The sequence below is a fragment of the Mytilus galloprovincialis genome, chromosome 1, assembly GCF_965363235.1.
Source record: "Mytilus galloprovincialis chromosome 1, xbMytGall1.hap1.1, whole genome shotgun sequence".
Lineage (NCBI taxonomy): Eukaryota > Metazoa > Mollusca > Bivalvia > Mytilida > Mytilidae > Mytilus > Mytilus galloprovincialis.
In genome coordinates this window covers 113,239,344-113,266,778 of record NC_134838.1, presented here as the reverse complement: position 1 = coordinate 113,266,778, position 27,435 = coordinate 113,239,344, and the positions used below count along the sequence as shown (strand labels likewise).

Sequence of the window (27,435 nt, the reverse complement as noted above, 5' to 3'; positions counted from 1 at the left end):
ATAACTTTCGTAAAGTAATTGTAATTAAATTAATTCCATTTCAAAACTGTGTAATGTTTATTAGTGTAATTGATCATTTTTGCAATGTAATGTGTAATTTGATTAATTACATTCCAATGTAAATGACCCCAAGTCTGATAGTAGTTAAATACATTTCAAATATCCGTGTACAGCAGTCAGCATTGCGTTATGATCTTAATCAATATAAAAACAAACAAATATGTCAACAAAGAAAATCAAAAAGGCATATAGACATAGCACATTAGCAAAAACGAAAGAATAACAATTTGTCTACTAACTCATTTTGGTCCCTATAGTTCAACAGTTAATTCTTCTCATTTTTCAAATCAAGTTTTAGATAAATCTAACTTGCTTTTGTTATTAAAAGTTTATTTCATATTATTTCAAGCCAATTATGTTACTACAAAAATCATGATTCAAAACATTATACAATTGCATTTGTAGCTTATTGAAACAACCTTTGAACCATTATATCCAATACCTATGATACCAAAAGCCAATAACACTTTAAAGAAGTTTGGTTTGCTTGTATAAAATCATCATGTACAGTTTCTATAAAACTTCGATTTATCAGAAACAATTAATCAGACCTGATGTTTCAGCTGAACTGTGCGTACGGTTGTTAATTATTGTGAAAATCTTTCTCTTTATTGATGCTAATATGAACTCTGACTAAACTAATTAATTTGTGGTTAACTGAATCTGTTGTGACTGTTTGCCGGTCAGACTGCTCATATTATAGAAGTGTACAGAAAGCTGAAATAATAGTTTGGATGTCAATGCTAAATTTTCTTATTCAGGTAAATTTTAATTTATTAATTTAGAATAACTAAATGTGATACTGATGAAAAAAGGTGTTATGTACTTTTTTGCACGTGCTTGCATTTAAAAAACATCTTGTGCTGTTTTACTCCTGCGTGAATTCCTAAGCCTTTTAAACAAAATATACCAGTAGTACAATAAAAAAATGAAAATCACAAAAATACTGAACTCCGGGGAAAATTAAAAACATAAATTATAATCAAATGGCAACATCAAATGATAGAACACATCAAACGAATAGACAACAACTGTCATACTCCTGACTTTGTACAGGCATTGTATACAATTTTTAAATGTTCACAATATTCTTAATTATTGTATCAAAACATAAATGTGATACCAATACGATCATCAAAGTATGAATAAAGGTATCACGTTAACAATGTTACAGTCACACGAGAAACAAATAAGATAGCTGCATATCTTTGAAGTGTTATTTTTGCGCGTTAAATCCTGCACATATTTTAGCTATCAACAATTTAATAATTAAATGATCAATGAAAAACTGAACAATGTGTTCTCCGTCTACAATAGATTGGAAACAGTGTCGTCAGGTCATTAAAGACGCTCTGTCTGCCTACTGTAAAAATTGGTGCAAACGTGAAAAATCTGATAAAAAATCTTTAGACAGTTATTTGAATAAAATTATGAATACTGTTAATATTCGAATATCTCATTTAGAAAACAATTCTGAAATTAATAATAGAAACCATGATATTCCCATTTCTAGAATAAAAAACTAACTCAAGGTACTTGCAAATCGGTTTGTATTCGTACCGGCATACAAGGCAGTCAATAATGTAGTGGTGGTGTGACGCATATACTACACGGAAGTTCTTCAAAACGAAATTATCAATTCCTCTACATTCAGGTCAGTGCGCACCACAGAGTGTCAAATCGTTAACAAGCATACCACTGCCACTACCCAGCTTAAAGCATCTTTCGAACATTTAAAAATCCCTACCATGTACTGGTTACCGAAATTACACAAAAAAAAACATTTAAATTCCGTTTCATCTCCGCTTCGAGTAAGTGTTCTACTACTTAACTATCAGTGCTTCTAACTACCTCCCTTACTAATATCAAAGAACTGGTTATTAACTTTTGTGATAAAGCTTATGAAAATAATGGTATTTATTATTTTTGGAGTGTTAAAAACTCTTTAGAGGTTTTAGATAAAATACATGCTTTCAATGGTCCTTACAATTCTGTTGACAGTTATGATTTTTCTACCCTGTACACTACACTTCCACACAATCTTATAAAGAAAACGTTTTTGTATTTGATAAAATGGTCTACCATATGACAGTCTGTGTGATACCCTAATGGATAGTGAAGTTCGTTAAACATCTCCCATTCCACACGTACTATGTGATTTCGCCAAGCATGACATTTTCGCCAATGTCAATGTGAATGCCATTTATCACAAGAGAACTTGAAATGAAATATCATAATTCAAAGAATTTAAATTTGGAGTATTGCTTCATACGTTCAGATTAGGAATAAAGGCAACAGTAGTATACTTGTGTTCAAAAGTCACGATTAGATTGAGAAAATGCATATCTGGGTCACAAACCAAAACCAAGGGAAAAACAGAAAACATACGTTCAGATTATAAGAAAATGATTACATTCCTGTTTAAATCGGTATAATTATGATTTACATCAATGAATATTTTTATGCTTTAGAACTTTGTTTTCGTTAAAAGCTATTTCTTAATAGCTGGTTACCTATCATGTATTTAGTAATTAGAATAAGATATTCGTCTACTTAGTCTGTGGGATATATTTCATCATAAAGTAAACTGATTTCGCAAAAATAAGTCAAATTTATACTTAAACTAATAAGTTTGTCGTTCTACTGATCTATTATATGTGCCAGATTTCCGTTTATGCTCCAAAATGTGTCATACTATTCAATGTATGAGGGCCAATTTAGATTCACATGAAACGCACATATAACCAAAAAAAATCAAAACGTAAAATAGAGGCTAAATAACCCAATCAGATATAAAACGAATAAAAAACAGAACAAGAAACAAAACAGAATGAGAAAAAAATCATTACAATGCTTTTGCATGATATATTGTCAAATACCATGGATGCTCCGAAATTAAAATTTGTTTTAAAATCAAAACTATTTCACTGATAGGTGAATTTGTATATGTCCGAGTAAATTTTCATCGATATATTTGTAAACCTCAGATCTGTGTACGACCTCAAATCTGTGTCCGTTTCTCAAATCTATGCCCCATCGTGACGTCAATCGCTAATCTATGACAATAAAAAATTATTTGGCCTCAAATCTGTTGCCGATTTTTTATCATGACATCATTCACAAATCGATGTCCTTAAAAAACAATTTGGCCTCAAATCTGTGGCCGATTTATAAACGTGACGTTTTTTTCAAATCTATGTCCGTTATAAAAGATAAGGCTTTAAAACTGTGTAATGTTTTAACTATTTTTCAGCCATGCGCAAATTTATGCCCGTCTAATAATTTCGGCCTTATAGGTTTTTTTTTATTAAGTCATTTCCCATAGTTCAATATTAATTTATTGGTATGTGTTCTCCCTGTGTGTACAAGAGCTCAAGTATAAGTAAATCTAGCTAGATTATTTCGCTTGTATTTAAACAGGGACTAAGAAAGTCCCAGATTTAAAATATTGCAACAAGTACCGTCTTGTATGATTTTTGTTTTATTAAGTAATTTCTATATGTTTGTAGTTAAAATCTTTACATGTGTGTGTTATTATTGTATGCCGTCTTCAATAATAAAACTTCACATACTTTTTTCACTAAAAAGACAGTAAAGAATGACTATTTGTATGCAAATTCAGCGTACTTCAATTGTCTCTAAATTCTTTCATATTGCTGTTCAATTGACATTCATACCACTTTATCTATCATATGTTACATTAAATAGCAATAAAATCATTCTGAATTGCCAAAAATAAAAGTTACGTGCTCTATATCTTTAATTAAAATATTTGTAAATCACAATAAAGCATATATCAATTGTTTGGTCTTAGCTGATATCTATTAGTTCAAATGTAAAACTTGTAATTATGTCTTTAATAACAAAAATCTTTCCCCGAAAAGAATCATTCTTTATGTTTCGGCACATTCATTCTCTCCAGAAACCAGATGTAAACACAGCAGTCCCTTTGTTCATGGCTGGATTTGTTTTGAATTATAAATATTCCCAAAAAGTAGGAGTAAGTAAAGCGATCCCGATAATTGTCAGAAAACATTTCAAGAGGATAAATCTCTAGTTGACGTATTTGAAAATATTCCATCCGTCCACTATTCATAACAGATTTTCCTCCAGTTTAAAAAAACAAAATATAAAGCAATTTTAAACCATGTGTATTAATAGATAAAATGTTAACCTTGCTTTTGTCATATAAACCACTTGTTCAATGTTTGTTCGGTGTGAGTTAATGCTCCGTGTTAACATTGCGATAAGACGTGTCACGGTACTTGTCTATCCCTAATTCATGTATTTGATTTTGATGTTATATTTGTTATTCTCGTGGGATTTTGTCTGATGCTTGGTCCGTTTCTGTGTGTGTTACATTGTAGTGTTGTGTCGTTGTTCTCCTCAGTTTTAGTTTGTTACCCCGATTTTGTTTTTTGTCAATGGATTTATGAGTTTGAACAGCGGTATACTACTGTTGCCTTTATTTAAAGGCCGTACTTACACCTGTAATTGTTAACTTTTCATTGTTTACTTGATGTCGTTTTTTTATGTTTTACGTCAATGAAAGGACATAGATTTGAGCCAAAAATGGCAATAGATTTGAGTAAATAAAGGACATAGATGTGAGACAATACAGGACATAGATTTGGAACGTCTATGACGCAATATTAAAAAGGACATAGATTTGGTGAAAGGACATAGATTTGAGGCCGGACATAGATTTGAGGCTTACTTCGCATTGTATTAGAAACTAATTATTTTAACATATGTGATTTATTAATAAATAACTGAATCAGATATAAAACGAATGAAAAACAGAACAAGAAACAAAAAACAGAATGAGAAAAAAATCATTACAATGCTTTTGCATGATATATTGTCAAATACCATGGATGCTCCGAAATTAAAATTTGTTTTAAACTAAGAACTATTTCACTGATAGGTGAATTTGTTTATGTCCGAGTAAATTTTCATCGATATATTGATTTGGCATGAATGAAGTATCATTGAGATAGAGGGTTGCTGATAACAAGGAAGCTGGTTTGAAGTGTTGAAGTGGATGTTATTGCATACTCCCGTCCGCTTTTCGTTGATGTGATAGCAAACTTTTCACCAAATGTGTGCTTACATGAGCAACTCAACGGGTGACTCATGTTGAACAGGGTCTGCCTACAATTCCGGAGCACCAGGTGACGTTCGTCTATCTCAGTCTTTAGTTTTAGAGCCTGTTATATGTCTTTTTATATGTCGTTTTTCGGTTTTTGCATTGGCGTGTTTAGTTTCTCTTTAACTTTTGAGTTTGAATATCTCTTATATTATAATGCAAGGTGCACATTTCAGTACATCCTTTTATGTGCTGATATGAATTGTCATTGATATGGTTATATTTATAAATTTACTGTCTAAACATTTTTGAGTTTTTTGAAATACTAAGGCCTTTCTACCTCAGGCATAGATTACCTTAGCTGTATTTGGCAAAACTTTTAGGAATTTTGGTTCTCTATGCTCTTCAACTTCGTACTTTATTTGGCCTTTTTAACTTTTTTGGATTCGAGCGTCACTGATGAGTCTTTTGTAGACGAAACGCGCGTCTGGCGTATATACTAAATTTAGTCTTGGTATCTATGATGAGTTTATTTACAACCACTGGGTCGATGCCACTGCTGGTAGAGATTTATTTCCCCGAGGGTATCACAAGCCCAATAGTCAGCACTTTTTGTGCTGACATGAATTGTCATTGATATGGTTATATTGATAAATTTACTGTTTACAAATTTTTGAATTTTTTGAAATACTAAGGCTTTTCTACCTCAGGCATAGATTACCTTAGCTGTATTTGGCAAAACTTTTAGGAATTGTGGTTGTCTATGCTCTTCAACTTCGTACTTTATTTGGCCTTTTTAACTTTTTTGGATTCGAGCGTCACTGATAAGTCTTTTGTAGACGAAACACGCGTCTGGCGTAAAATACTAAATTTAGTCCTGGTGTCTATGATGAATTTATTTATATGCTAATCTTGAAATTACTACTTTCTGTTTCAAATTGTATTTTTATCATTTATAGCTCATTGTTAAAATCATTCTCATACCATATATCCTAATGTTTTTTAACTATTAAGTTTACTGTTTAACCTGAGCAAGACTTTCGCATCCTAATAATTTCATACTTATTGTCTAGTATTTCTTATTTCACATTCATATAATTGTGATCTATAAGAATTCATTTGTTCCACTCACTTGCCACTGAATGTAACGTTTTCAGGCTTTCAAGATCGATATGTTAGGTAAAATGTATTTAGCAAAAGTCTTTTGAAATCAATGCATTTCATTAGTAAGCTTGATGGTAGTTATCTAGCCAGAAGTATTTGGGTGAAACATTTCGGTGCATACAATTAAGTTCCTGAACTGGGTTTTGATTTTTATTTGTTAATTATACAATCATTCAGTGTTTCTAAGGAAACATTTTTCAGCTGTACATTCGTGCATTTAATCAAATTTTTGTATGAAAACGATTTATTATTTTATAAACCAAATAAAAATACCAAATTAAATAATGAAGGAAGTTTTATTTCCAGTGCTTTAGATGAAGTAGTTATCAAAAGTACCAGGATTATAATTTAGTACGCCAGACGCGCGTTTCGTCTACATAAGACTCATCAGTGACACTCATATCAAAATAGTTATAAAGCCAAACAAGTAAAAGCTGAAGAGCATTGAATGCGTGCCGTTATAGACCTTTCTAAAAGAGGGACGAAAGATACCAAAGGGACAGTCAAACTCATTAATCTAAAACAAACTAACAACGCCATGGCTAAAAGTGAAAAAGACAAACAAAAAACATCACACATGACTCAACATAGAAAACTAAAGATTAAACAACACGAACCCATAATAGTTATTATTCAACAATCTTCAAAGCTATTTGAATGGTGAAATTCTTATCAGCACAACCAATATAAGAAAAAAAAACAAGTACTGCAAAAAGATATTTTGTATAACATGCAAAATGTATTAAGATGGTAATAGTGTTTCTAAAACTAGGGAGAAAAACCCGCCCCAAGCAAACACAAGAAAAAAATTTTTTTGAAACTGAAAGAAGATAATAGTCTAAACGGTCTAGGCTCTAATAGTAGTACGCGGTATAGACATTTAAACTTAGGGGTCGCCAAAGGTTCTAAACGCTTAAATCAGATAATACGAATAACTAGCAGCGGACTAAACCTTGTATGTTGATTTAAATGGTAAATATTGAAACTTTCTTTGTTTTTTTCTTGTGCACCTGCATGTACGTTACTCTTTTATTCTACTGAAATTCCCACTATAAGGCCTCTAACAGACTGAGTGAGCGTAAAATCACTGTTATCAATAGCCAATGACAAACAAGTTAAAGGTAAATTATTCAATATTATTAACAACCTAAAACTTCGGCTGTTATGTTCAGTCGTTTTCTTCATGTCAAGGGAACACTCCTGTGTATGAAATTCAATATATACAATGTGAACATGAACATGCGAAACGTTACAATAAAGATATGTGAACGCAATAAGATGGGAGATTGAAGATATCATTAAAATTAAATTACTATGATAAACTGAAGACGAAAAACACGTGTTGTCTGAACCATTTCCACGAGTACCTTCAATCTGAGCCATCAAAAATTAAAAACAGCAACAATTACGTATATTTCTGATGTAGAAGAGGAGCGAAAGAAAACAGAGGGACATTCAAGTCCAGCATAAGATCTGATAATCTTTTGCAGTACATAAAACACACTAGTATACACTGATTACAATTACCTATCCAACAAGCATTTTCGCATGCGGCATACCAAGAGTGTTTCAACACTCTTGACAACAAGGTCGGAGAAATGTCAATTCGGGAGTTAGGGTTTTAATCTTTTTATATCCTAATTTGTTAACATATTCGTTTAAATAAGGATTTGGTTTTACAATAAATTGAAAATAAATGGATTCATCTGACTTTTTTATGAGTTGTGATGGCTGGAATACTGCGTTAAATGTAATTATACCAAGTTAACTTACGATTATCTTGTCAAATGTCCACAATGACATAATTTAAAAAAAAAAGTATTGTAAACCAAATGAAGGTCTTCAGTTACAATATGGCCTATTTGAATTTATGCTGGTCGGCAGTATTGTGTAATTGTTTATTTAATACAAAATTATGCAATCAATCTATTTTACACCTAAAACTTTCTATGTAAACCGAAGTTATTGGTACGACATCTGCATCGGTCAGTTTCTTTGCATTCATATCGTCAAAGTGGATATTGGTCTTATGAAAACCATTTTATCAATATTTCATCAAATGACTACCGATGGAGAATTACTATAGTCAATATCATTAATTAAAAAAAATATTTCAATTAAAACCTCAATTTAAATCGATGTAAAAAGGAGTGCCCATAAGATGGTTCCCTATAGATAAATTATCAGGGATCGCGTGCTGTCATGTAATGAGGTATCAACTCCTAATTGAAATAAAACGAAATGTAATTGATTAAAGTTTTCAGTAAAATAGCATACTTCCTGCAATGTATAACTTTTAAATTCACAGTTTTAACGTAGACAAGCAAAATGTGAAATTTAGTTTATATTGGTCTTTCCAGTTATTATGTTCAAATTTTAAAAAAAGAAGATGTGGTATGATTGCCAATGAGACAACTATCAACAAAAGATCAAAATAATACAGACATTAACAACTATAGGTCACCGTACGGCCTTCAACAATGAGCAAAGTCCATACCGCATAGTGAGCTATAAAAGGCCCCGATAAGATAATGTAAAACAATTCAAACGAGAAAACTAACGGCCTTATAGAATTTTTCGTAAAACTAAGGATTTTCTTACCCCAGGAGTAGATTACCTTAGCCGTATTTGGCACAACTTTTGGGAATTTTGGGTCCTCAATGCTCTTCAACTTTGTATTTGTTTGGCTTTTTAACTATTTTGATCTGAGCGTCACTGATGAGTCTTATGTAGACGAAACGCGCGTCTGGCGTATAAAATTATAATCCTGGTACTTTTGATAATTATGTAAAAAAATGAACGAAAAACAAATATGTAACACATAAACAAACGACAACCACTAAATTACAGGCTCCTGACTTGGGACAGGCACATACATAAATAATGTGGCGGGGTTAAACATGTATAAGCGGGATCCCAACCCTCCCCTAACCTGGGACAGTGGTCAGTTAAGCAACATATAAGTTTTGTTTTTCTTAATGGACAGTTATCGGTACAAATGGGGGTATACGTGAATATTTTCACACACCTGCATGGTAAATCCCTTACAACTCCTTAATAGTTATGTATATGTCACGTTAAAATCACTGGTATAATATATTACGTAAGATTAAACTGATGAGGGTTCTGTTTGATTTGTTTTTGTGTTTCAATTTGGTTATAGATTTTTAAGATATCTTACGAGTTTCAATCTATAAAAATAAGACTAAACATGAAAAAATTCTACTTTGGTAGTTGTCTCATTGCCATTAAAAATACTAAATATAAGAAATCACTTCTTAGATAGTAGTCTCGTTGCAATAAATAATATTAAACATAAGATATCACACCGTAGCTAGTTGTCTCTTAAACATGAATATGACTAGACAAAAGAAATCACTCCTGTTAAATAGCCATGTCTTTAATATATATTTTCTTAAAAGGTGCGTAAAAGAAACACAAAGAAAACCAAAGAAAAAACATGTTCACTTGTATTTTTGTCCATATGATGAGTTTAGCCTTTTTTAACTGATTTTTATAGTTTGTTCTTATGTTGCACTGTTATACCACTGTCCCAGGTTAGGGGAGGGTAGGGATCCCGCTAACATGTTGAACCCCGCCAAATTATGTTTGTATGTGCCTGTCCCAAGTCAGGAGCCTATAAATCAGTGGTTGTCTTTTGTTTATGTGTTTCATGTTTTTTGTTCATTCATTTTTTGTACCTAAATAAGGCCGTTAGTTTTCTCGTTTTAATTGTAATAAATTGTCATTTTGTGGCCTTTTATAGCTGACTATGCGGTATGAGCTTTTCAGAATGTTGAAGGCCGTACAGTGATCTATAATTGTTTATTGTTTTCAAATTTTTAATTGTCATTTTGGTCTCTTGTTGAGAGTTGTCTCATTGGCAATCATACCACATCTTTTTTATATGATATTATTGTAACTTTTTAAAGTTGTTTTTCGTCATATATCTCTTAAATTTGTCGGTTTTATACATCAACGGCTTTCAATATTCGACTTTGAGCGTTCATGGTGAAGTTAAATCCAGAAAAGCGCTTCGGACACATGAGATTTATTTGTTTTTTTAATATGTTTTATAAGTAAAGTAGTGTGTGACTTTCACTTTGATTTTTCTAATCTAAATAACTAATATTCACTAAAAGTTACCCAAAGCAGAAAGCAAAGATCACACGTTCAAATTTTCAATGTTTTTAATAAAAACGCTAGGCAGACTTCTTTAGCAAAGAACATACTGTCGTAACGATTTTAGTTCATTTGCGTTTCTTTTAATAAAGTTTCGAAATCTGAGAGACAGCTAGAACAAAAAGCAGTTTGTTTAAAGATTAGTTTTATTTCATACATTCAATAGGCTTTTAAAAGAAACCGACTTCAACCGAACTGCAGTGATGATTTATTATAAACATATCATTATTAAGAGCTACACAAGTCTGTTATTAGCTCACCTGGCCCGAAGGGCCAAGTGAGCTTTTCTCATCACTTGGCGTCCGTCATCTGTCGTTTGTCGTCGTCGTCCGTCGTCGTCGTCGTCGTTAACTTTTTACATTTTGAACTTCTTCTAGAGAACCACTGAATGGAATGAAACCAAACATGACATAAATGTTCCTTATGATGTGCTGACCAATCGTTGTTACTTTGTAGCCGATCCATCATCCAAGATGGCCGCCAGCGGGGGACTTAGTTTAATATAGGACCCTAAGGGAAATGCATACAAATGACTTCTTCTAGAGAACCACTGAATGGAATGAAACCAAACATGGCATGAATGTTCCTTATGAGGTATTGACCAAGAGTTGTTACATTGTAGCCGATCCATCATCCAAGATGGCCGCAAGTGGGGGACTTAGTTTAACATAGGACCCTATGGGAAATGCATGCAAATGACTTCTTTTGAAGAACCACTGAATGGAATTAAACCAAACATGACATGAATGTTCCTTATGAGGTGGTGACCAAGTGTTGTTACTTTGTAGCCGATCCATCATCCAATATGGCCGCCAGTGGGGGACTTAGGTTAACATAGGATCCATGGGAAATTCATACAAATGACTTCTTTTAGAGAACCACTAAATGGAATGAAACCAAATATAGCATGAATGTTCCTTATGAGGTGCTGACCAAGTGTTGTTTCTTTGTAGCTGATCCATCATCCAAGATGGCCGCCAGCGGGGGGACTTAGTTGAACATAGGACCCTATGGTAAATTTATACAAATGACTTCTTTTAGAGAACCACTAAATGGAATGAAACCAAACATGGCATAAATGTTCCTTTTGAGGTGCTGACCTAGTGCTGTTACTTTGTAGCTGATCCATCATCCAAGATGGCTGCCAGTGGGGGACTTAATTTAACATAGGACCCTATGGGAAATGCATGCAAATGACTTCTTCTAGAGAACCACTGAATGGAATTAAACCAAACATGACATGAATGTTCCTTATGAGGTATTGACCAAGTGCTGTTACTTTGTTTCCGATCCATCATCCAAAATGGCTGCTAGTGGGGGACTTAGTTTAACATAGGACCCTATGGGAAATGCATGCATATGACTTCTTCTAGAAAACCACTGAATGGAATTAAACCAAACATGACATGAATGTTCCTTATGAGGTATTGACCAAGTGCTGTTACTTTGTTTCCGATCCATCATCCAAAATGGCTGCTAGTGGGGGACTTAGTTTAACATAGGACCCTATGGGAAATGCATGCATATGACTTCTTCTAGAGAACCACTGAATGGAATTAAACCAAACATGACATGAATGTTCCTTATGAGGTATTGACCAAGTGCTGTTACTTTGTTTCCGATCCATCATCCAAAATGGCTGCTAGTGGGGGACTTAGTTGAACATAGGACCCTATGGGAAATGCATGCATATGACTTCTTCTAGAGAACCACTGAATGGAATTAAACCAAACATGGCATAATTGTTCCTTTTGGGGTGCTGACCAAGTGTTGTTACTTTCTAGCTGATCCATTATCCAAGATGGCCGCCAGCGGGGGGATTAATTTAACATAGGACCCTATGGGAAATGCATACAAAAGTCTTCTTCTAGAGAACCACGGAATTGAATGAAATCAAACATAGCATGAATAGTCCTTTCTTTTAAATGGTGCTGGTCAAGTGTTTTTACTTTGTAGCCAAATTTTATCTGTTTTTATATGATTTCAAAAAAAAAATCCAAGTAGAGTCAGGTGAGCGATACAGGCTCATGAGAGCCTCTAGTATAGCATGTGCTAAGTATACTTTACACTGAAAAACACAACTGTGTTATCGGATTCAGATTTATAGAATTTTGTCAGTAAGGAAAACTGAAGAATTTTTAAAGACAATTAGTTTTTTTAGATCTGATATTTCATTATGTGCTCGAATGTGTACTTTTTGCTAGAACCGTGTTCATAGAAGGATAATGACATATAAAAAAACCTAGCGTATTCCCGGGTAATATATAAATTTATATAACAATTGGACGTATAACATGTGTAACCCTGCCATATTGTGTATGCATGTGCCTGTCCCAAGTCAGGTGCCTGAAATTCAGTGGTTGTCGTTTGTTGTTGTATAACATATTTGTTTTTCGTTCATTTTTTGTACATTAATTAGGCCGGTATTTGTTTTAGTTTGGATTGTTTTACATTTGTGATTTCGGGACCATTTATAGTTGATTATATGGTATGGCCTTTGCTCATTGTTGAAGGTCCTACCAACCTATAGCTGTTAATTCCTGTGTCGTTTGGTCTCATCTGGAGAGTTATCCCATGGCCAACCATGCAACATCTTCATTTTTATGTATACAAAATATTTCCTTTTATTCATATTGCATTTAAACATGAAATACACATTTCTAATTGATTCATCGAGTTCAATCCTTTGCTTTATTGTTTCTAGAAAAGATAAATGTCCCTGTTTCTTCTTACCTACAGAATGGAACGATGAGATCAGTATTAGAAATAGAGTATACTCAAGGAAGTATTGAATGCTCCTAGATAATAGTTTGTAAAATAATTGAATTTTCTTTGAATTCTTCGTTCGGATAAAGGTTCAAAGCCGTTCAAGAATATAAAATTTCACTTTTACAATGAGGATATCTTATAATTACATTTGAAGCCTAAAGGTTATGTTTTTCTCACAGTTTAGGCTTGGCGACACCATAATTGACCAATAGTTCACAACCTCACTCAAACGAAGATTACATTGTCTGAAGTTCAATGAAAAAGGTTTTTTCTAACTTCTTATGTCGACGAAACGCGCGTCTGGTGTATTAAATTATAATCCTGGTACCTTTAATAAGTATTTAAAGAGTTTGTTTTAATCGGAGTAAACATAATGACTGTGATTTGTAATAAACAATATGTAATCGATTAATTAACTGTCATGGTATAAAATAAGATACACATGTCTATGAATCGAAACTTAATATGCCCTAGGATGATTTGAAACTGTTTTTGAATATTTCAGAAATATTATATTGTAATATTAGATATCCACACGAAGTTTAGTCCAAATTTAATTTGAATTCATTCAGAAAAAAGTTTGCTATAAACCTTAGAATTTTATCAATTTAATGGTTGGAAAGTTCCTATATTTAAATTCCAAAAGGTTTTTACAACTGGATATTGATTTCCAGAATGACAAAAATTCAGATTGATCGGCACTATCTATCTCGTGTTTGAAGTTTAAATAAAGGCAACAGTTGTATATCGCTGTCAAATAGTCATAATTCGATTTAGCAAAAACAAATCCGGGTCACAAACTTAAACCAAGGGTAACACATCAACTATAAGAGGAAAACAACGAAAGAACAGAAACACTGAAGTACAACAAAAGCAAACGCCAGCATGGTAAATAACAACTCACAGATTCCTGACTAGGTACAGGAGATTTTAAGAAAAAATGAATTAAAGCTGGTTTTATGGCTAACCAAACCTCCCGCTTACACGACAATTTTAAAAATTCTGCAAAAAAGACAATACATCGGGACGGAAGTGCAGTACAAGCTAACGCAAGAACCCACAGCAAAAACATAAATAATGCATTACAAAATGTAAACCGCAGAAAGTGTCTATAATTTTTGTCTTCTTCCGTAACAATGATTGCTGAATGTATAATTTTGAATTTTAAACAGTAAAAAACCGTATAGATCAAATAAAATTGACAGGTAATATCAAGTAGCATAGTCAATAAAACTTTAACGGTTTTTCTGAAATGCTGCCACTACCCAATGGAACACACTGATAATTCTTTATACATTGAAATTAGTTCAAATTTGAAAAATATCGAGGAAGGGGTTTCTTTTAACCTCTTTAACTTTCAATTGTTTTTGTATTTTAAGAATACGATTAGGAATTTCATTGCTAATTATGTCATTCAATATACAACAATAAACAGACATCATCATATTTTAAAATGGTTTACTTTGTAGTAGTTTTTAGAGTCTGGTTCTAGGACTATCGATAAAAGTTTAAAAGGAGGATGCATTAGGCTAAGTTGACTGTTAACAAAACTTAAGATTTTTTTTAAATACTAAGGCTTTTCTATCTCAGGAATAGATTACCTTAGCTGTATTTGGCACAAATTTTAGGAACTTTGGTCCTCAATGCTCTTCAACTTCGTACTTTGTTTGACCTGTTTAACTTTTTTGAATTCGAGAGTCACTGATGAGTCTTTTGTAAAAGAAACGCGCGTCTTGCGTAATTACAAAATTAAATCCTGGTTTCTATGATGAATTTATTGATAGGAAACAAATGTGAGGGTCAATATTGTTTTACTCTTAAAGTTCGCAGTGCTTTCTGAATTAAAATATCAACAAATCTAGTTATCTCTTTGTAGTATACCAGTTAGTAGTCAGGAATATTACAGTCAGTAAGTGTCCATTTTGTTCAATTTACTTTCGACTTTGTACATTATATCTTATTCTAAAACTTTAAATATCTACCTTATGAAAACACTGAAGCACTAAATGATAAATAGTAATTCAAATTATATGGTTATATTTTCTGCGTCACCAGGACCACATATAGCACATTTACAAAAGCAATTCATTATATGTTCAATTAAAATCAGTAAACTCGATTCAAAGTAATATGGTTAGGCAAATTGAATATCTTTCAACGCAAGTGATTTTGAATAAAGTAAAATCCAAAAAGAGAAACATAAAATATAGTGTTTTTCATTTTATTAATGAGAAAGCCGATGACCTTTTAAATGTTAATTGACTGATTCGGAAATCCATAAATATATATTTGCAGATGCATTCATGTTGGTTGTTTTTGTTTAGTTTGTACAGTTGAAAGTTTTAAGGGCAAATCATGAAGTTAAATAATTTATAAAGTAGCTAACCAATAAGCAATAAAATGAATGATACAGTGCTTTCTTCAGGTGACAGTGTGCTATGACGTGTGATTACTTCATGATATATACATTTTCAAACGAGTAATTTGTAATATCGTGATAAGACTGTCGTTTTGATGATGATGTATTAACATTTGAAAGTTAGCAAAATTAATATGCCAATACATTGCTTGATTTGATGGAGCGATTTATTTCTAAGACTTTATGATAATTGTACCTATAAAAAAGAAATAGAGGGTGTGCTTAGGATGATGCCTTATTTACGTTCATTCGCCAAATATTCTTATTCATATGCAACAATGATGTTACTCTAAAGCTTATATAACTAAGCTAGATGAACACAGGTAATAACATGTCGATAGGGGAAATTTTGGGACATCGAACCAAAACTTATAAGTTCATTTACATTTCTGTAAAGTGAGATAAACCCCCAAAAATGGGCCAAGAAAACAAAATACACAATGAAATAAAATTTGATGTTAAAATAAACATAAATAAATCACATAGTTATACAAGTAGAATGTTTAGCCAGTTAAAACACCCTTTGACCCATCTTGATTTATAATGTTTTATTTTGTCGATTTTTATAGACTTCCCGTTTTTAAAAATATCCAGCAGTACTGTTTTTTTTTTATTTTTAGTATGGCACAACATTGCACTTTGTAACTTTCAGTTACCGTAAGTATCTAGTACTAGTAACAAAATATGTTTTAAACAAAAGGCCATTATAACAAGGGCAAACCCTATTTGATCAACAAATACAAACTTCATTTAAGTGATTTTAGTGTATCACCCTTAATGTAAAAGAGTTAAAAACAATTTTCAATCTGTTGTTAATCCATTAACGAACAAACTGAGCAAAGTCGTATAATTGTTGTATTCTTTGCTGACAAAAAGGGATAACTACTCAGTAAATGAAAATTTGGCTTTAATTGTTCAATTATTATTAGTTCTTTCTGTATATGATCTTTGTATTTAAGCTTTACAATTCCTTTTTTTGTTTCATATGTTGTCTGGCAATTATGTCTTAATCAGTTCAATCGCATACAGCTAAACAATCAGTCCGAACAAATAGAGCAAATGACAAAAAACTGCAAAGAAGAAATCTATCTTTTTCCATGACAGAAAACTTTGTTTCAACTCTCTGATAAGAATAATGATGCAAGTGGATTAATTCTGTAGGCAAACTCATCTTTCCGGATAATGAACGATTAGATTATTTCAACTTATTCGAAATAAGAAGTTCTTTTATTCTTTACTGTAATGCGTTTCACGTCGTTCAAACTATTTACCAGTCAAAACGATTCAATGTCAAATAGGTTTTATTGAAAAAGAGAAATCATCAATTAAGTGTTTATCTAAAGACATACGGTTGTCAATCAGAATCGTTTACGTTTGAACAAAATAAAGTCAATTAGTTTTGTTAAGTTGTACATTTTGTGTACATCATTAACATCCAAATAAGACCATGTCGTTGACAAAAGATTATATTCATAGTATTCGGGGTTTTCATAATTTAAGCAAATGAGTCAAGCTATTTTCAGTCAGACTTATCTAATCAAAGTTGAAACTGCAAGGAAGTGCATCTATCTGTGTTTTTAGTTCTTTTTTTACTTTAAAATGTAGCTTATTTACATTCATGTCACTTTCTTTTATTAAAATTTCTTCTTGATATCTTTACAATCATTATTGTTGAATCTTATTCACTAGCCCACGATTTGACAAATATTTACGCCTATCAGAATAATTTGTATCTTTGAATCAAACCATTAGTTTGTTTTCGAAAGTTCATAATCACGCCAAACAGGGAATAGTTGTTTACTAATAGATAATGAATAAACAGAAGCCAAATAAAAGTAGATTATAAGTAACGAGAACAGCAGCAATTATCTAGTTTATAATATCGTTGATCTCAAGCACGTGAATATTTACTTTATTATTCCATTATGACTTATGACCATCAATAAACAGTAAACACACATTTACCCTTTTTTGTTGTTTTATAAGAGTAATATTAATGGTTATTTACAACACTATTTACTGAGATAGTTAGAATGTGCACAAAATGCATTTCCCAGTATTTCAAGTAATCGTTACAAGAAATCAGATGGTCTTCAAATTACACATTTTCTGGCGAAGAGTTGTCTCACTGGCAATCATACCTCATCTTTTCATTTCTTTACTAGTAAATGGAAAGATTGAATTTCATGCTTACCATGTCTTGGACCAAACTTCTTGATATTTATTATAAACAGGTCATAAAATAAGAACTGGACCTGAACACAGTCTATCTTGACCACGGTAACGTAATTACAGTTAACGCCAAAATTGAAGTTAATTTACGAAATATGTGAACGTGCCGTTAACGTGCGTTTACTTTATGTAGATTGTGCTGTGTTGTTTTTTGTTAACCTTTACCGGATTATTATTTGAAGGAAACCTTATTAATACTCATATAACGTTATTTTAAAAAAAGATCTTAATTTTATTGTATGCTCATTTGTATACCTTTTTTTTACTCTACTATTTGAAATTTTATAGTTGGGTAATAACATCTAAATAAAAATAGCCTTACCCGCCGTTAGATACTCAGACGTTATCTTGTGTCATATGTCAAACTTTAATAGTTTTTATATTGTATATTCACAACACCTATTGACTGAATTTTCACCTTTACATTTTGTATTAGACCATTGTATATTTTTGAAAACTGCATATTGACTCCTAGATGATATTTGTTTATTTCGTTCTTTGGTTGCTGTTTCATTGACGTATGAAAATATTTCTTTCATTTATAGTATATTTAAAATTGGAATCTACATTTATAATTGATTCATCGATTTCATTCCTTTGACTCAATGTTTTGAGAAAATTTGTATTTCCTGTACTTTTTAACCCACAGAATTGTAACAACAGGTTAATATCATACCGATTTTAAAGTTTATAGATTATTTTGAAGGAAGTATTGGATGTTAATGGTATGACCATCATAAATGATGCAAAAACAGTGATTTTTTTTCGAGTTCATTGTTCGGATAAAGATTCAAAGCCGTCCCAGAATATAACATTTCACGTTTGAAATTGTAATAAGGAGGTCCTTTCATTAAAATTTACAGTATTAGGGCTACGATTCTTTAGATAGTTGCATGATATATTAAGAAAAGTAGGACTTTGATTTTCAAACTTATTTTTGAAGATTATAAATAGTTGGTTTTGGGACTTTTTATCGGTTTGCCCTAATCTCTGTCTCTTATTTTTACCAGTTCGTAGTCAGTAAACCTTAATAAATTGGTCTCCGTTCTTTCCCTATTATAGCTTAAAATCACATTTGGTGTTATTTTGAAAATTTAAATATCTACCCTTTGAATACCATATAAATATTGAATTATTCTTTAATTTGACATTCTTGTGTTTTCTGCGTCATCCGGACCACTTAATGCATCTTCACAAAAGAAATTCATAATATTTGCAACTAAAATCAATTTATTAGATTCAAAGTAATATGTGTAGGAAAATAAAAACATTTCAACGCATGTAATTTTGGATAAAGAAAAATCCTAAACAAGAAACAAAATAAAATGTTTTCTTTCAATTACTGTTCTTAGTAATGCGAACGCAGATGCCCTTTTAACGGCTTATTGACTGCTCCGGAAAACCATAAATATATATTTGCTGATACATTAGATTTGTTTTTCAATTTGGGTGCACATCTAAAACGGTAAAAGGTTAGAACATAAAGTTGAATTATTTATAAAGAATTTATCCAATAAGCAATATTTTATTTGATGCTGTGTTTTCTTCTGGTATCGATATGTTATGAACTGATGATATATATGAAGAGATAAAATCTATGGTGGGTTCTTGATCTATGTCAGATTTCAATTTTATGGCAAATATGACATCACAAACGCCATAAGTCAAATCGTATTTTATGGCAGTTTTTTGTTTGCTCCAAATATGTGGCAGATCTCGAAATTGTGAAACGGTATGGGGAAAAGAGTAAACTATGGCTAGACAATACATAACGTCACATTACTCGAGATTTACAGAATTGTACAGACAAATACACAGAGAAGCACTTTTCGTTTTTCCTTTTGATGCCCTACAGAAACTTGTGGCACTTTACCCAGAGAAATACTATATGCAGTAACAGATACATGGTATTTGTATGATTAAAAATCGTCTCTGCATCTTACCAATCATTATAGTTGAATCATATGACAATTGACTAGGGCATACTTAAATAAAAAAATCATATGCAAGTAGTACTACTCACTCAGTGCCAAATATTCTCTATGTCCTATCTTTGATCACTTATTGTTATTCTTTTATCTGCTTTTTACCTTTCCTAGAAAATCGCAAAGTTTGAAGATTTAAGTTATGCATCAAAAGGTAGTTCTTTCGCATAAAAGAATCCCATTGTTTTTAGTTGTGCTTCGTGTTCAGAGAGAGCCAATTGAAGCAATTTTAGAGTCAAAGGTAGAGATTTCTATTGATAAAAGGACTTTTCATTAACTTTTAAAGTTCAAAAAGCTATTTGAATGAATTTAATTAAATTGATTATTCCGTGGCATTCAATTTCTATATCTTTAAAAAATACGACAACCAATTTGCCTCCATTCTTTTCCAATGATGATTTTAAATTACCTTTGATAACATTTTTTCTTTTCTTTTAAAGACTTGAAATATCTTCCTTCTAGAATACACGAGGGTAGTTATAGACTAAATTGTTCTTCAATTTCACATCCGTGTATAATCTGCGACATCCGAACACCTTAATGATTTTTTTTATAAGAGAAATATATCATAATTTCAATTAAATTCAATTTACTCGATTCAAGTAATGTGAGTAGGCAAATAAAAACGTGTCAATGCCAGTGATTTTGAAGTTAAAATTTCAAATTCTAAATCTGTAACATAAAATAAAATGTCTTTAATTCAATTAATGAAAACATCCAGCTCTTTGCTTAATGACTGATGCACGAAACCATTTAAATACATTTGCAGATTCAGTCATATTGGTTTTTGTTTTGTTTATGGTGCACAGTTAAAATTGTTAAATTGCAAAACATAAAGTGAGGTGTTTTATAAAATAGTTAACTATAAGCAATATCATGTTTGATGCAGTGCTTTCATCGAGTGACGGTTTGTTACGAAGCGTGATTTATTGATGGAATATGTGATTTCCAACAAATATTTTGTCATATCTTGATAAGACTGTGGTTTTGAAGATGATGTATTAACGTTTAAAAGAAGTGATCATGAATAATATGCCAATACATTACATGAGTTGATTGAGCGATATATTCTAAAACATTAAGATAAATGTACCAATAAAAAGAGGAAATAGATGGCGTGTTATTTGGAGAATGCCTCATTTACGTTCATACGACAAAATTTCTTATTCATGAGAAAACAATTAGGATACTTTAAAGGCTGCATGGCTTCGCCAGATTATACCAGGTAATGTATGTCCCTTCAAAAAAAATTTAAAAAATCAAATAAACAACCTTAGTCTATCCTTATGTAGGTTACACAAATAGCATCATTTTCATTAAAAGAATATAAAACAAAGGAAAAAGTGAAAAAAAACACGTAGTTTACTTACTGTTATACTAAAAATTCCCGGCAATTTTCAAAATGAGATGAAAAATAACCCGAACTGAATGGACTCTAAACGAGTTCGAACAAGTGTGTTGAAAGATATTTAATAATATTCTGCTCAACATATATTACCCATTACATGATTCCTTAGGGCCAAAGAATAAGTTCCAAACGATGAAAATTACAAGATCTTGAGCGGTTAAATGGCTAATATACCTTAGTAGGTTTTTGCAGGTGGAAATAGCACTATTTAAATATCACTAGTTCATAGTTTAAAAACTGAGATTTTTTGTAGGATCAATCAACTTGTGTCATCATAGTGTTGTATTTAAACAAGCACCACACCTTTGATAGTGAAATCGCCATAACTAGTTAAAGAAAAACTGTGGATTCATTACTATTCGTTTGATACTACTTTTTGTGGATTTCGTTGGTACAGGTGATACACTAAATCAACTGTTCAAAAAACTACCAATTTTCTATCTTATTTTATGCAGACTTCTAAAAAACACGCAATTAAAAATCGATGCAATTTTTCTCAATCCACGAAAATTGGTACCAACGAAAATAAATAAAACCCTCATTAACTAGCATTGTTTCAAGCGTACTTGTATATTAATAACTAAGATACGTAAACTCTTTAGTTTCGGGCACTTGGATGAGAAGCTTTCAAAAGGTCAACGATATCATTAAATTTATAAAAGATCTGCCATGTATTCCCTAAAGTAGAGAAACGTTAGAATAAAACAAATCTTAGGAAACCCGGAGGTGAACCAAATTAACGTAATTGCTGGTAAGTGTTTGTTTATAAAAAGAAATAACAGTATTATGGATATATGAGAGGTCACTATAAACACATGAACATCGACCTAGCTGAGAAATGTACTTTAACGCATTCACGATGAAAATCTAAATATTTATGAAAAGTTTGTTTAGAGGATTAATCTATATTTTGTTGCTAGAAAGATATAAATTAAAGATGAGATACACAGCATTCATTGTAAAAGAGGGACGAAAGATACCAAAGGGACAGTCAATTGATGGCTTTCTTATTCTATATGGAAGACTTTATTTAGTGGTGCTCAATTATCAGCATTATTTTTTCAACCAAGCTGTTCTTCAATATGTTGCGACATATAATGTTCAAGTTTTGTATCAACCATTGATGATATATAAGTTAATCAAATACAATTAACGACACCGTACAGAATTTCTCCTCAAAACACTAAAAACCTTTTTACGGGATAACCTCGGAATCCATGACCGATTGAGACAATCTAAATAATGGAATTTGCTTGCGGTTATTATTTAATAATTTATTTCAGTTAGGTCGAAAAGAGATTTAATATGTTCAAAACAGATGATCATAAAGACCTTAATGATTAGCATGTCCTATCAGGGGGTCAATATTCTCTACTCATGCCTCGTATATTCGATATATTACTCATTAGTCGTTATAGTAAACATATTTGTCAAATATAAAGCAGCAGACAACAATTGGAAAAATGTTCAGTTGGTCAATTTCAATGGGGTCAAAAATGGATGATGACTCGAATAAGAGACTCTCGGAAATCATAAATATTGTCAATGGGGGAAATTGGGACATCAAGCATCAACTTTAGTATGGCTCAACCAATAACTTGCAACCATTCAATAGGGAAGACCACAATGATCACAAAGATATAATATATAAATATAATATTATAGGTTAAAACCCACATGGTACACTTGTTTTTGCCAAACATTGTATTTTGTAACTTGTAGTTAAATTAAGTACATTGTAACAAAATTATTTTGAAGTTATATGCTTTTACCAAAAAGCTATTCTATTATAGGAAAACACCATCTTGTTCTCTTACCAAAGTGGTTTAGTATATTAACAGAAATCATACAATATAAGGGCCATAGAGAAAAAAAGTGAGAATCTTTAATGAATTTTTAATCCAATATACAATAAATTTATCAAGAAATAGTACAATGTGTCGTATATTTTCAGGGATTTACGACTAAATTGAAGATAAGTCCTTAATAATTCCGGAATTATTATTTGTTTCTGAATATGTTCTATATACATTCACTTTTACCATTTAGGTCATATAGTTCCAGTAATTTGTCGAAAGCAGCTGATTCGAAAACAACTAAACAATCAATTCAAACAAAAAGCAGAGGACAACTAACACTAAAGAAGAGACCGAAGGGTTTCTATTGACAGGGAACTTTGTTTCAACTCACTGATAAAAATAATAAAGCAAGTGAAATGATTCTGTAGGCTAACTCAAATTACCGGAAAATGAACCATTCAATTATTTGACTAACTCTAAATAAGAAGTTTTTCTTTTCCTTACTGTAATGAGTTTCACGTCGTTAAAAACATTTACCAAAACGGTTCAATGGAAAATAGCTTTTAATGAAAAAGAGAAATCATCAAATGAGTGTTTATCGAAGAACATGAGATTGTCACTAAGAATCTTTAAAATCGGAACAAAATAAAGCAATTTAATTTTGTTTAATTTTTCGTTTTGATTATAACAATTACGTGTAATTAATACCATATCCTTGCCAGAATGATATGTGTATACTATTTGAATGCTTAAATTAAATGTCAGCAAATGATCTAACCTAAAGGATGTCTATTTGCTTTTTTTCTTGGTGTTATTATACTTCAAAACTTGGCTGGTCCATATACATGATATCCGTTTTCATTACCTATATATCTCCTTAGTATCTTGACAATCATTATGCTGAGTCCTATCAAAATGTGCAAGAGCATAATAAATTTAATAAATAATAGTACCAATATTTTCCTGTTGATATGGTTGCAAAACAAAATACAATTATTACTAATACTTTTTCTTACAAGAATGCACTAGATAACATGATAACATGGGAAAACTGCTACAGTGTATAACACTTCCCCAAATTAAAGAGATGTTAAAGCCACACTACTACACATTCACGATTTTACCAGTTTTATGCCAGTCAAAACAAGTTTTTCATCAAGGAGTGCAAACAATAATTTGTTTACTGTAATTCATTATAACAACTAATAGAGAATAATTGTTTATTAACAGAAAATAAATAAACAAGAGCCCAATAAATTCTTTTGTGGTTATTGTATGTTAATTATTATCGTCAATGGAAGAATGATATAAAATAGATAAACAAGAGCAAAATTACTAAGTTCTGGGATCAGCAGCAATAATCTAGTCTATCACATTGTTGATCTCGAACTGTTCGTGTGGAATAATTATATTTATCCATTATGACTTATGACCAACGATAAACCATTATTGCATTACATAGAAATGTTTACATTTTCGTTGTTTAAAAGATGATTATAAAAAGTTATAAACAACAATATTTACACGATGAGATAGTTAACATGTAAAGTTTCAATGATACAGATTTAAATATTTTTTAAACAATTGGTATAAGGAATCAGATGGTCGTCAAATCAAAATGTTAAAATGGTATAGTCCAATACCTTTATATACTACATGTTGATGAATGAGTTTAGAACTACTGTTGACTTATATATATATATATATGTATAATAGGAAATATGTGGTATACGTAAAACTATCTTGAGTCACTATACGGTTCCAAACAACCAATCTCTTATTAACCGGTCGTGCTGAACATGTATGAAATATTTGCCACTTGACGTTAAGAAATCCATAATCAAACTAGATAACCAAGAATCTAAACAGTTTATTGATTAAAGAGTATGTCTGAAAGGTCTAAATACCGATAGCTTTAAATTGTATTAAGGGTTAAATTGACATGTTCACAATTTTCCTTCAAGTTCAAAATTAACTGAAAAATTAAGGATCGGAAACGTAGATCGTAGAGCGTATTGTCGAAAATAGTTCTTGATTTCGTGTTTATAACAAAAAGTAACCTATTCTAGTTACTTAATACCGTTTCCTATATGAAATAAATACAGCCTTAGGACGGGCCATATACATGTGAAAGGCGTGAAATATTGTTTAAGTGCTCGGGTTATTTAAGTCGATAAAGAAAGAATATCATAATTTCTATAAAAGAGGGACGAAAGATACCAAAGGGACAGTCAAACTCATAAATCTAAAACAAACTGACAACGCCATGGCTAAAAATGAAAAAGACAAACAAAAACAGCACACATGACACAACATAGAAAACTAAAGAATAAACAACACGACCCCCCCAAAAAAACAAGGGGTGATCTCAGGTGCTCCGGAAGGGTAAGCAGTTCCTGCTCCACATGTGACACCCGTCGTGTTGCTTATGTGATAACAAATCCGGTAAATAGTCTAATTCGGTAGGTCACATTCATGAAAAGGGAAGGGGATTGTAGTTACGACGTAAGGAACATATCCGATATCATTTGTGAAACGGTTATTCCATAACGGTCAACCAACTCGTGATGGCGTCCGTAAAATTCACGAAGGGATGATTTCAACTTCACCATTTGGAACTCTTGGTTTAATAGCTTCCTTGTGAGCAGCAACCCTCTATCAAGAAAATCATGATAGGAAATGCAAGCACGGGAATATCGTATCAATTGGGAGATATATATCCCGTATGCTAGTGCTGCTGGAATGTTGCTACTTAGAAATGGAAAGTTCACAATTGGAAAGCTGAAATCATCTCTTTTGTCGTAAAGTTTTGTTTTCAACCGACCCTCATTGTCAATTTATAGATGTAAGTCAAGATATGAGGCCGACTTAACTGTATCTGTGGTATCCTTTATCTCTAGCTCGATGGGATATATGCGTTCCACATAGTCACCAAATTTTGAATTATTTAGTGAAAGAACATCATCTATATAGCGGAAAGTAGAGTTAAAGGATATTGCTAACTTGTTATCTTTCTTCCTAAGAAGTTCCTGCATGAAGTCAGCCTCATGATAATAAAGAAACAAGTCGGCAAGTACAGGGGCACAGTTTGTTCCCATTGGAATGCCGACAGTCCGCTGAAAAACACGTCCCCCGAACGTAAGAAATATGTTGTCAATCAAGAAATCAAACATCTTGATAATATCAGTTTCAGAGAATTTTCTGTTTGATTCAGAGTGGTCCTTTACAAAGTAGGATTTATCCCTCCCTAAGACAAGATACTTGTATCTACGTTGGCCATTTTTTTTATAAAGCAAAGCAATACCAACTCTTTAAATTTGTCTTTTAGTTTGGAATGTGGAATACTAGTGTAAAGAGTAGAAAAGTCAAATGTTTTAATACTGTTACAAGATGAAAGAGAGTTAGATTGTATGTACTCTAAAAGATCTTTGGAATTTTTAAGTATCCACATCTGATTCACGCCCCCTCTAGAATAGGCAGTTTCACAATAACTTTGAAGCCCGTCTTTGATTGCTGATAAAATGGATGTTAATGATTTAGAAAGAGGTTTTGTGGAGCACTTGGAAGACCCAGCAATATACCGTTGTTTGTAAGGACACTTATGTAGTTTAGGTATCCAATACAGTAATGGAAAATCCAGTTCTTCATCTTTGGTTGAATTCCAAAGGAACACAGAACAGACCTATGATTATCCAGGATTTCCTCTTTGGTAAGTGTCGTGAGGGTATTTGTTAAGTTTCCAAGTGAATTGTCAATACCTAATTCGTTTATCAAGCAGTTAATGTAATGAGTTTTACACACAAAAACGATGTTGTTTGGGGCTTTATCTGCGGCGTTCAATGCCACAAAATAATACGCATGAAAAAATGAATATAAAAAAATAACTAAGAAGGAATGGATGGCGAAAACATTGGTATCTACAAATAATCAGTCGTGGTATTTACTGGTAGGTAAAGCAAACATAAAGCTTTTTACAATAACATTTTGTTTGATTAATCAGGAAATGGTGATAAAGATTGAGGGCAATGCTTTGTGAAATGTAAGATAACAGTGAACAATTGAATATAATATATAATTAACATTCAGTCAAACAAAAATATTTCAATTAACCAGCAGCAATCACTGTTTTTCTTTGTTATCTTTGTATTTAAAAGAAATAAAAATAACCAATGTAGAGGTATGTACTTGTTTAAAAATAACCAATGTAGAGTATGTACTTGTTTAAAAATAGTTGGTAGTATCAGTAATAGTAACTAATTTACATATTTTTCTTAAATGATATCTTTTTATTTATTTTTAGTAAAAATAAAATAAGACCTTTGTTCTTC

General features: G+C 31.7%; 1 long non-coding RNA gene across 1 annotated transcript in view; it reads left to right on the top strand.

Moving 5' to 3' along the window:
* The first annotated feature begins 602 nt into the window (after positions 1 to 602).
* LOC143055429 (uncharacterized) overlaps positions 603 to 27,435 on the top strand; it is a 55,635-nt gene continuing 28,802 nt past the window's right edge. The window contains exon 1 of the long non-coding RNA XR_012972038.1: positions 603 to 821. This is a non-coding gene — a long non-coding RNA (uncharacterized LOC143055429). The remainder of the gene's footprint in view (positions 822 to 27,435) is intronic.